Source organism: Schistocerca gregaria, chromosome 4 (assembly GCF_023897955.1).
Source record: "Schistocerca gregaria isolate iqSchGreg1 chromosome 4, iqSchGreg1.2, whole genome shotgun sequence".
NCBI classification, from domain to species: domain Eukaryota; kingdom Metazoa; phylum Arthropoda; class Insecta; order Orthoptera; family Acrididae; genus Schistocerca; species Schistocerca gregaria.
In genome coordinates, this window is record NC_064923.1 from 761,681,636 (window position 1) to 761,694,222 (window position 12,587).

A 12,587-nucleotide genomic window follows, 5' to 3' on the forward strand; every position below is an offset into this window, starting at 1 on the left:
TTATCTTTCATATGTAAACGAGAATGGTGTGCCTGTTGAACGTTTCCTTCTGTTTTTACCAAACCTGGGACACAAGCCTGAAACTGTAGCTGAGGCCATACTGAAAATCCTGTCTAAATATTCCATTGATATTACTGACTGTAGAGGCAAGCAACTTGTGCCTATACACATTTGCAGGCAGGCACTAAGCAACTAAAGAACGAAATCCGAAAGAGCGTTATGTATCTTGTTCAGTACATTTGAAATTAGTTGGCACTAGTGGTGCAAGCTGTCAGCAGGAACAATGTTCATTTTTCAATTTAGTGCAACACATTTATAATTTTTTCTCTGATTCTACCTGATGCTGGTATCAAGTCCTTTCTTTCATAAAACCAGGAAGTAAAACAGTTAAAACTTTATCACAAATGCGTTGGTCAGTAAGAGAGGAAGCATGTGTAAGTCTAAAGGCAAATTGGGAGAACATTATCAACGCCCTCACACATGTTACTAATACTACCTGTGAGAAACTACTTGCGTGAAATGAGGATTCAGCTTTACTGAACTAATTCAGCTGACCAGAAACAGAATTCATTATGACAGTTTGGAAGGACATACTCGAGAAATTTAATAGTGTAAATGTGAAATTGCAAAGTGTAATTATTAGTATTGAAATAATGCATGAATTATATGAATCACTTGCAGGATTAGTAGCTTTGTTCATGGCATGTTTAACCATCATGAAAATAAATCTATGGCGATTATGACTGATATAGACTATGAGTGCATCTATAAAAGATCAAGGAAACGCAAACTTCATTTTGATGATAAGTGGACACTGAAGAAGTTCCTCTGACTGCTAGGGAGAAATTTTGAGCAGAAACATTTTGCCCATTACTTGACTGCTTGTAGAATAAAGTAGTAAGGAAGAAGGCCCGTTACAGAACACTGTTAGACTTCTTCATAATTTTCAGTCAACTTAAGAACAGTTATTTCTGAGCACTCAGCAAAACTGAAAACATCATATGAAACTGATTGAGAATGCCGGCCGGAGTGGCCGTGCGGTACTAGGCGCTACAGTCTGGAACCTTAAAAAGGAGATTCTGGTCATTAGTAAAGTACACCTGCTGCAAGACACAATGTATAGAGTCACTGCACAATAGCAAGTGTAATGTTACTGATGACAGGGATCTCTAAAAGTGAGTCACTGAACACAGTTCTCTGAAATACCTTCACAAAAGAAGATTAAATAAATCTTCCAGAATTTGAATGAAGAACGGATGTCAACATGAGTAACTTAGAACTAGTTATCCTCAGTGTAAGTAATCAGGTTAAATCACTAAATGCTGGTCCATACTCGATACCAATTTGGCTCCTTTCAGAGTATGCTGATATAATAGACCCTTACTTTATATACAATTACTTACTCTATGAAAGATCAATACCCAAAGACTCTAAAGTTACACAGATCACATCTATATTCAAGAGAGGAAATAGGAGTAATGTATTGAACTACAGACTCATACCACTAACACTGATCTGCAATAGGGTTTAGGGACACATACTATGTTCGAACATTATAATTGTCTTAAAGCAATCGATTTATTGAAACATATTCAGTACAGACTCAGACTTGCTTATGAAACACAACTAGATCTACACTCACAAGAAGTAATGAGTACTATCGACAAGGGATATCGCATTGATTCCATATTTCTAGATTTCCAGAAGCCTTTTGACACTATCCCTCATTCGAGACGTCTAAACAAACTTATACCAAAGAAGTGTCATTTTAATTGTGTGACTGGATTCATGATTTCCTGTCAGAAGGATCACTTTTTGTAGAAACTGATGGGAAGTCATAGAGCCAAACAGAAGTGGCATCTGGCGTTCCTCGGGGAAGTCTTATAGGCCTTCCACTATTTTCGATCTTTATAAACGATTTAAAAGACAGTTGAAGCCCTCTTAGAATTTTTGCAGAGGATGCTGTCATGTACAGTCGCCTGAAGTCATCAGATGATCAAAACCAATTGCAAAATGAATTAGGTAAGATATCCATGTGGAGCAAAAAATGGCAATTGACTCTTAATAATGCAATGTGTGAAGTCATCCACATGAATACTAAAAGGAAGCGACTAAATTTCGATTAGGTGACAAATCACGTAAATATAAAGACTGCGAGTTCAACTAAATACTTAGAGGTTACAATTACAAATATCTTAAAACGGAATAATTACATAGGTAACGCTGTTGAGCCAGCTAACCACAGATTGGAGTTTATGGCAGAACACTTAGAAGTTGCAACAGGTCTACTAAGGAATCTGCCTATACTAAACTTGTCCATCCTCTTGTGGAGTACTGCAGTGTGGTGTGGGATCCACATCATATAGGATTGACTGTGGATACTGACAAAATTCAAAGAAGAGCAGGCCATTATGTATTATCACAAAATAGGAAAGAGAGTATCACAAATATGATAAGCAAATTGGGGTGGCAGTCATTAAAACAAAGACTTCTCTGTTGTGGCATTATCTTTTCACAAAATTTCAATCAGAGCTTCCTCCTCTGAATGTGAAAATATTTTGTTGGCGCCCATCTAAACAGAGAGCAATGACCATTGTTATAAAATAAGATAAATCAAAGCTTGTACCTAAAGATCTAAGTTTTCGTTTATCCCTATAGTGATAGCAATGGTAAAGAAACAGCTTGAAGATGGTTAGAAGAATCGTGTAATACCCCTTTCTAAAGGAAATTATATTTTGTGTAAAAATATGTGTAAAACATTTTGCTATCAAAGACTCGATGTTCATATCTGTGTTATCTGTGTAATAAAGGAAGGTACTGCCTTCAAACTATTTAAAGAGCAGTTAGGAGAAGCCTGGCTGTCGTTCTGTTTTTAGCCTCCATAATGTAAGCATCGTGAGCTGTAGTTGTCGTGATGTCACAATATACTGACTTACTTTGAATTACTTAAGTGCTGTTTATTGTTAATCTTCCCATCTACGTGTTTAACTTCATTATTCATTTTATTATTTGTTTTATTTTTCAGCATTTCTAGCGGGAAATACGCAGCACTTCGTTGTGGCACCGATTCGCCATTGTCGTGAAATCAGTACTAATTTGCAATGTCCATTCTTACTCATTGCATGTGTATAACCTGCAGTCATTCAGAAAAGATATTCGAGTTTTTTTTTAAGCAATCATACAACATAGAGCTAATACCAAATTGGGGTATGCAAATTATGTCTTATAAAATTAAGTCAGTCCACGTCATCTGTTGTGCTGCTCCTAATGCCAATCTTGGATCGCAAATCTTCATTATGGTAACAAAATTCTTAATGGAGATGGAAGCCAACTCACGACCCTATGCCAGGCACTTAACAGTGAATCTTAAAGTAGTCATGTAGCGGGAGAATTACTGAATGTTGTAAGGAGAAACATAAAAGTATTTTTCGACCAGCCTCAACAAGTAATGAAATATGATACCAACCCAGTAATGAACCACATAACGTGGAGTCCTACTCTATTCCTATTGAAACAGGGAGAGAGAAATTTAAGAGTTAGACAAGATGAAGAGTAGGTGGTGTAATAGAATGGAGTCAAAATGATAATAATAATAAGCCAATGGTAGTGGTAGGGAAACGAGATGGAAGTGTCCAGTTAGTAAGCACTGCTAGAATTTTAAATATCCTTGGACACAAGAGCACGACAAGTTGTAGACTGTTGACGAAATTATACAGAAATTTAATGGAGTGAAATAGACCACCTAAAATCCATGAAATGGTTATTGGCAAGTACCCTTAACCAAAGATGGTAGAAAATATTCTTCATTCCTTTTTTATGGTAAATGCTATCAATTCAAGGTTATACCATATGGATTAAAGGTGTCTTAAGGCACTTGACAAAGAATTAAGTAAATAAGTGAACTATAGAATTACAGTATGTTGTTGTTGTGGTCTTCAGTCCTGAGACTGGTTTGATGCAGCTCTCTACATCTACATCTGCATCCATACTCCACAAGCCACCTGACGGTGTGTGGTGCTAATCTATCCTGTGCAAGCTTCTTCATCCCCCAGTAAGTACTGCAACCTACTTCCTTCTGTATCTGCTTAGTGTATTCATCTCTTGGTCTCCCTCTACGATTTTTACCCTCCACACTGCCCTCCAGTACTAATTTCCTGATCCCTTGATGCCTCAGAACATGTCCTACCAACCGATCCCTTCTTCTAGTCAAGTTGTGCCACAAACCCCTCTTCCCCACAATCCTGTTCAATACCTCCTCATTAGTTATATGATCTACCGATCTAATCTTCAGCATTCTTCTGTAGCACCACATTTCGAAAGCTTCTATTCTCTTCTTGTCAAAACTAGTTATCGTCTATGTTTCACTTCCATACATGCCTACACTCCATACAAATACTTTCGGAAAAGACTTCCTGACACTTAAATCTATACTCGAAGTTAACAAATTTCTCTTCTTCAGAAACGCTTACCTTGCCATTGTCAGTCTACATTTTATATCCTTTCTACTTCGATCATCATCAGTTATTTTGCTCCCCAAATAGCAAAACCTTGCCATTGTCAGTCTACATTTTATATCCTTTCTACTTCGATCATCATCAGTTATTTTGCTCCCCAAATAGCAAAACTCCTTTACTACTTTAAGTGTCTCATTTCCTAATCTAGTTCCCTCAGCATCACCTGACTTAATTCGACTACATTCCATTATCCTCGTTTTGCTTTTGTTGATGTTCATCTTATATCCTCCTTTCAAGACACTATCCATTCCGTTCAACTGCTCTTCTAAGTCCTTTGCTTTCTCTGACAGAATTATGATGTCGTCGGCGAACCTCCAAGTTTTTATTTCTTCTCCATGGATTTTAATACCTACTCCGAATTTTTCTTTTGTTTCCTTCACTGCTTGCTCAATATACAGATTGCATAACATCGGGGATAGGCTACCACCCTGTCTCACTCCCTTCCCAACCACTGCTTCCCTTTCATACCCCTCGACTCTTATAACTGCCATCTGGTTTCTGTACAAATTGTGAATAGCATTTCGCTCCCTGTATTTTACTCTGCCACCTTCAGAATTTGAAAGAGAGTATTCCAATCAACATTGTAAAAAGCTTTCTCTAAGTCTACAAATGCTAGAAACGTAGGCTTATCTTTCCTTAATCTAGCTTCTATGATAAGTTGTAAGGTCAGAATTGCCTCACGTGTTCCAATATTTCTATGGAATCCAAACTGATCTTCTCCAAGGTCGGCTTCTACCAGTTTTTCCATTTGTCTGTAAAGCCGTAGCTCATTAAACTGATTGCTCAGTAATTTTTACATCTGTCAACACTGCTTTCTTTGGCATTGGAATTAGTATATTATTTTTGAAGTCTGAGGGTATGTCGCCTGTCTCATACCTTTTGCTCACCAGATGGTAGAGTTTTGTCAGGACTGGCTCTCCCAAGGTCGTCAGTAGTTCTAATGGAATGTTGTCTACTCCCGGGGCCTTGTTTTGACTCAGGTCTTTCAGTGCTCTGTCAAACTCTTCACGCAGTATTGTATATCCTATTTCATCTTCATCTACATATGTAGATGAATACTGATTGCAATGGAAATGTGGGAAGAGCACTGTGACATACTGGAGTTGATGTTTCAAACATTAATAAGAGGGCACTTGACAAAAAGTGTTAAACAAAATCGCAATTCCAGTTGTATCACACTGCTTGTGTTCTTTATCAACTAACAAATCCCCAATCTTAAAGTGATAGCTTCTGCAAATCATCTTGCTTGACACCCTATGTACACATTCTATGGTTTTGTAAGGAGAAGAGAGTGTTACAATTTTGCGATACATTTGTGGATCTTGTCATCAAACAATTCTCAGAAATGACAATTCTGCAGAATTAATGGTGTCAGCATTTATGTAGTTGCGCCTCATACAGAAAGTAGGACGATGTTGATTAAGGTGGAACTATGAAATGTGGCCTGGTCAGCAATTTTCTTTACTTAAGAATATATCTTTGAAAAATAGAGAAAGAAATTGTGATAGCATGGCGAAGTCAACAGTTTATGAAGATATAAAAGTTAGCATGGTGAAAAACAATAGAGACGTGCATGTAGTGAAAAACAAATTCTGAAATTTCTAGACAGGAAAGTGACTCAGAAATCGGCAGTGATAGGGTAGTTGTTGTGAAGTGTGGAGTCGATGTGGGTGAATGGTCACTTATGGAAGCGATAGGATGGAACAGAAGATATAGGCAGCCAGTGGTAACAAACAGTTTGCTGAGTTCTTGGGTGCACAGGCATAAATAAAATCTCCATAGGAGTGGGTGATGGCAGAATGGTGTTGGTGACCCAGATTGGGATAGCAGGTGAAGCAGTGCCAATGTCAGCGTTTCCTCAATAGGGCATGGTGGCGACATTGCTAGTTGTGCATAGTTTAGCTCCGCCTTAGGCTACACACTTCTGCTCGCATAACTGGACATGGAACAAGATGGTGTGCAACACCAATGATGGAAAGCAGCGGCCCATGTTTAGAGTTGGACCAGTGACCAGGAGGCGGTGTTGGACTACTGGAAATAGCCAATGTGGCCAAGTTTCCTGGTAGAACTCGTTTTCCTTGAAGTTCTACTTTCTCTGATTGCCAGACAGTTTCTTTATTTTACGAGTCCCTACTTCCTATAACTGAACTAGTGAATTTCCCTCTTAACCACAAATACACTCACCTTACTGAATCGTCATGCAATAAACTGGTAAAACAGAATTACCAAAACTCTTACTCCTTCTTTGTTTAACAAAACTTTTTTCTATAGCAAATGGTCATCTTCAGTTGAACTCTTGTGTCCGAAATTTCCTCACATATCTCCCCCAGATTCTCCACTCACTGTTTAGGTACATCATTCACAACTTTCTATTTGAAATAACAGTTCACCTTACGGTTTCCCTGAAGACAAACCACAAGAATTAGGCTCACACATAAACCACATATGGTACTGTCACATGCGATATGCTGGCAGGTAGTTCCACTTATTTCCCTCACATTAGCACCAATCACAGCCTGAATTCTTCTCCCAAATGCTACATTTCACTGAGGTTTTCAGTACTTCATTAGACAAAATGAATCTTAACGATTTTGCCTGCAGTTTAATTGGTTTTTATTTCGTGTAGACGATCTTAGCGGTCGTTTATCATAGGCGACAGTTTCCTGTATATGGAACAATGTTCCCCCAAGTTCAGCTGTGTATCATCGAATGTCAATTTTTGCATGATGCTCCCTCACATCTCCAGTACATATGATGTTACAAGTTTTATCACTTCTGTGAAACTCCTAAGCATCAGGCACACATTCCTCGAAGGATTCAACTTTGCCAGCCCAATCATTAATCTTACAAACATGTTTCCTCTTTCTTATCCTACCTCCTCGTTCTTCTGAGGAGGCAGCGCATTCACTGGTAATGATAAATCTGTGACCTTTGGAAATAATAACACTAGTAGCAAATAAAGATCTCCCAGCACATTACGCTACAGATTGAATTTTAGCTGACGGAGATAGGGAAATATGTGCAAGAAGGGATATTGGTATTGGCCAGGGCATTGACACCATTGTAATACAGAAAGTAATGCACATAAACCTTAAATTCGGTTTGGGGTTAATTTCATCCACTGAAGAATCAGATCAAGGCACAGAGAAACTTCAGATATTGGCTGTCAGTGGACATTGGTTGAAATCAATGGGGGAAGTTGAAAATTTGTGCCAGACTGGGTTTCGAACCACGATCTCCTGCTTATTAGGCAGATGCTCTGACGACTAAGGCATCCAGAAACAGTGCACATTGCAACTGCAAGACTGCCCTAGCACGCCTCCTATCAGACCCAAATTCCCAACATATCCACACACTACTAACATAGTGCCCCTTGCCCACTATCCTCATTACCTGCAGAATTTCGTCGATTCCCATAAGAGTTCGAGCCTAGTTTGCATCTGCTCTGAAGAGATCATTGGCCATCTCGCCTCACACACACACACACACACACACACACACACACACACACACACACACACACACACACAAATATATATATATGTGTGTGTGTGTGTGGAGTCGGTTTTTTCATGAACACACATCACGTATGTATTTAATTAAGATGAGACTTGCGAATGATCCCTTCAGTGCAGATGCACATCAGGCTTGAACTCTTACGGGAATTGGCGAAATGACACGAGTAATGAAGATGAGGAAGGGCACTACATTAGTAGTGTGTGGGTATGTTAATAATTTACGTGTGATGGGAGGTATGCTACGGTAGTCCATATAGTTGCAATGGCAACTGTGTCTGCATGACTCAGTGGTCAGACCATACATCTAGTAAGCATGAGATACTGGTTTAAATCCTGGTCTAGCACAAATTTTCAGCGTTAATCATTGATTTCAATCAGTACCCGTTCACAATCAATGTCTGTAATTTATTTGTGTCTGAATTCATAATTGCTGTTGAATCAAAATGGTGTCTATTCTTTCAGACATGTCCAAAATACCACACACACACACACACACACAAATATATATATATATATATATATATATATATATATATATATATATATATATATATATATATATATATAACAAATTTCTGGGTATTCAGTTATCTTTGGTGGTAGCTAAAAGAGTCTCAAAAGAAAAATGGTTACAATGCCTAGAGTCTTACCCTTTGTGGGACTTTCAGCGATTGGTTCCCTAGCCAGTAATGCAGAATCTATTGCCAGAACTGTGAAAAATGTGGAAAATGCACAACAATGGTTCGATGAAGTGAAGAGACTTAAAAGATTCGTGGAATATCTAGCCATTGTGGAAGGGCCATATTTAAAACCACGCAGTATGAGAGTTGGATCGTTCATTCAAAAAAAGCTACTAGCTATAATATTAAAAAGTCAATTCACAAACATTAATCCGCTAAATTGACAAAAAGTCGTACAAGCTTCTGTGAACCGTCTACGCGAAATACTTTATCCAAGAGTATATGGAAGACAAACATTTTGGACATTCCAGAAGAACCTGGAACTCACTAGGTAGTGTGTGCTAACAGAAGAACCCAAAATGGTACCTAACACTCTAATGCATTCAGCGACTAGTAGCCACGAAAAGAATTATGGTGCTACTTTACTGGTGGCTACATATTCTACAACTTTCAACAATACCAAAAGTTCAATTCATGCCTCTGCAGACACGTATGTCACATGTTCATCCTGAGAGTTATAGTGAAGAAGAATATGTAAAACAATAGTCACGCACAACAGTTCTTCAGTTGAGGTTGAGAAGTGATGTCATACATTTCGACTTTAAAATATCGGCTGTTGGTGTTACGTGTGAATTCCTGTCCACCAATTGTATTAATCAAAGGTGATTAGAGTACTGCACTGACAGACTTAGATATGTATAACACTATCACAAAATCAAATAAAAATCTACATGTACAACACCGATAATTTAAAGATATATTTAGAATGGGTTACACCAGGTATTAAATTATGCATTAATATCTTTATTGTTGTTGTTGTTGTTGTGGTCTTCAGTTCTGAGCTTCTACATCTCCCAGTACTTACTGCAGCCTACATCCTTCTGAATCTGCTTAGTGTATTCATCTCTTGGTCTCCCTCTACGATTTTTACCCTCCACACTGCCCTCCAATACCAAATTGGTGATCCCTTGATGCCTCAGAACATGTCCTACCAACCAATCCCTTCTTCTAGTCAAGTTGTGCCACAAACTTCTCTTCTCCCCAATCCTATTCAATACCTTCTCATTAGTTATGTGATCTACCCATCTAATCTTCAGCATTCTTCTGTAGCACCACATTTCGAAAGCTTCTATTCTCTTCTTGTCCAAACTATTTACCGTGCATGTTTCACTTCCATACATGGCTAAAATCCGTACAAATACTTTCAGAAATGACTTCTTGACATTTAAATCTGTACTCTAAGTTAACAATTTTCTCTTCTTCATAAACACTTTCCTTGCCATTGGCATTCTACATTGATATCCTCTCTACTTCGACCATTATCAGTTATTTTGCTCCCCAAATAGCAAAACTACTTTAAATGTCTTCGTAATCTAATTCCCTCAGCATCACCCGACTTAATTCGATTACATTCCATCATCCTCGTTTTGCTTTTGTCGATTTTTATCTTATACTATCCTTTCGATACACTGTCCATTCCATTCAACTTCTCTTTCAAGTCCTTTGCTGTCTCTGACAGAATTACAATGTCATCAGCGAACCTCAAAGTTTTTATACAGATAGAATACCATCGCGGATAGGCTACAACCCTGTCTCACTCCCTTACCAACCACTGCTTCCCTTTCATGCCCCGCAACTCTTATAACTGCCATCTGCTTCCTGTACAAATTGTAAATAGCCTTTCGCTCCCTGTATTTTACCCCTGCCACCTTCAGAATTTGAAAGAGAGTAGTCCAGTCAACATTGTCAAAAGCTTTCTCTAAGTCTACAAATGCTAGAAACGTAGGCTTGCCTTTTCTTAATCTAGCTTTTAAGATAAGTCATAGGGTCAGGATTTCCCTCATATGTTCCAATATTTCTACAGAATACAAACTGATATTCCCCAAGGTCGGCTTCTACCAGTTTTTCCATTCGTCTATAAGAAATTCACGTTAGTATTAAACTGATTGTTCGGTAATTTTCACATCTGTCAACACCTGGAATTGCTATATTCTTCTTGAAGTCTGAGGGTATTTCTCCTGCCTCATACATCTTGCTCACCAGATGGTAAGGTTTTGTCAGGAACGGCTCTCCCAAGTTTGTCAGTAGTTCTAATGGAATGTTATCTACTCCCGGCGCCTTCTTTCGACTAATGTCTTTCAGTTCTCTGTCAAACTCTTCACGCAGTATTGTATCTCCCATTTCATCTTCATCTACATCCTCTTCCACATAATATTGTCCTACAGTATATCGCCCTTGTATAGACCCTCTATATACTCCTTCCACCATTTTGCTATCACTTCTTTGCTTAGAACTGTGTTTCCATCTGAGCTCTTGATATTCATACAAGCTGTTCTATTTTCTCCAAAGGTCTCTTTAATTTTCCTGTAGGCAATATCTATCTTATCCCTAGTGAGATAAAATTCTACATCCTTATATCTGTCCTCTAGCCATCCCTGGTTAGCCATTTCGCACTTCCTGTCGATCTCATTTTTGAGACGTTTGTATTCCTTTTTGCCTGCTTCATTTACTGCATTTTTATATTTTCTCCTTTCATCAATTAAATTTAATATTTCTTCTGTTACCCACGTATTTCTAATAGCCCTCGTCTTTTTACTTACTTTATCTTCTGCTGCCTTCACTACTTCATCCCTCAGAGCTACCCATTCTTCTTCTACTTTATTTCTTTCCTCCATTCCTGTCAATTGTTCCCTTATGCTCTCCCTGAAACTCTGTACAACCTCTGGTTTAGTCAGTTTATCCAGGTCCCATCTCCTTAAATTCCCACCTTTTTGTAGTTTCTTCAGTTTTAATCTACAGTTCATAACCAATAGATTGTGGTCAGAGTCCACATCTGCCTATGGAAATGTCTTACAGTTTAAAACCTGATTCCTAAATCTCTGCCTTACCATTATAAAATCTATCTGAAACCTTTTAGTATCTCCAGATTTTTCCATGTATACAACCTTCTTTCATGATTCTTGAACCAAGTGTTAGCTATGATTATGCTTTGCTCTGTGCAAAATTCTACCAGGTGGCTTCCTCTTTCATTTCTTAGCCCCAATCCAGATTCACCTACTACGTTTACTTCTGTTCCTTTTCCTACTGTCGAATTCCAGTCACCCATGACTATTAAATTTTCGCCTCCCTTCACTATCTGAATAATTTATTTTATCTCATCATACATTTCTTCAATTTCTTCATCATCTGCAGATTTAGTTGGCATATAAACTTGTACTATTATGGTAGGTGTGGACTTCGTATCTATCATGAATATCAATACGCTTAAAACAGAAAAACAATGACCAAGCAAGTAACAAACTTTAGAATTAAAAAAATTCAGTAGAGTAGTTACTAAGTCTCTCGAAGGATCAAATTCTGCAGAACTAAAAGAATAAATTTTATGAGTCAGCTCATTCAGTGGATATACCACTGTTTACCACAATTTGAGTTAAGTGCAATACTGTAATGCACTCACTTATCAATGACATTGGTCCACAAAATCTGTAGATTCGTCACTACAGTCAATCTGGGGTACAAGCCAAGAAACATTTATCTTCTGGTAACAGTTCAGATATTAGATCATACTGAGTTGTAAGAATTGTATTTCAGAAACATCGACTTTTCGACTTTTTGGTTGAAGAAATCATGATACAACTACATTTAAATCAAGATGGGCATAAATATAAAACAAGCACAAGCAGCCAGGAGCATGTCACTTTACAGTGAAAACATAACTTGTTGACATGAAAGAACCATCAATTCCTAAAATCGTTGGTCTTGAAATCACACAAGAACAATGTCATCACTCAACATAAAGGTCCAGTGGAACGTGATGAATGACTAATTCACCAGAAACACTTCTTATAAAGATCTTATGCTTCCGTGACATTCAA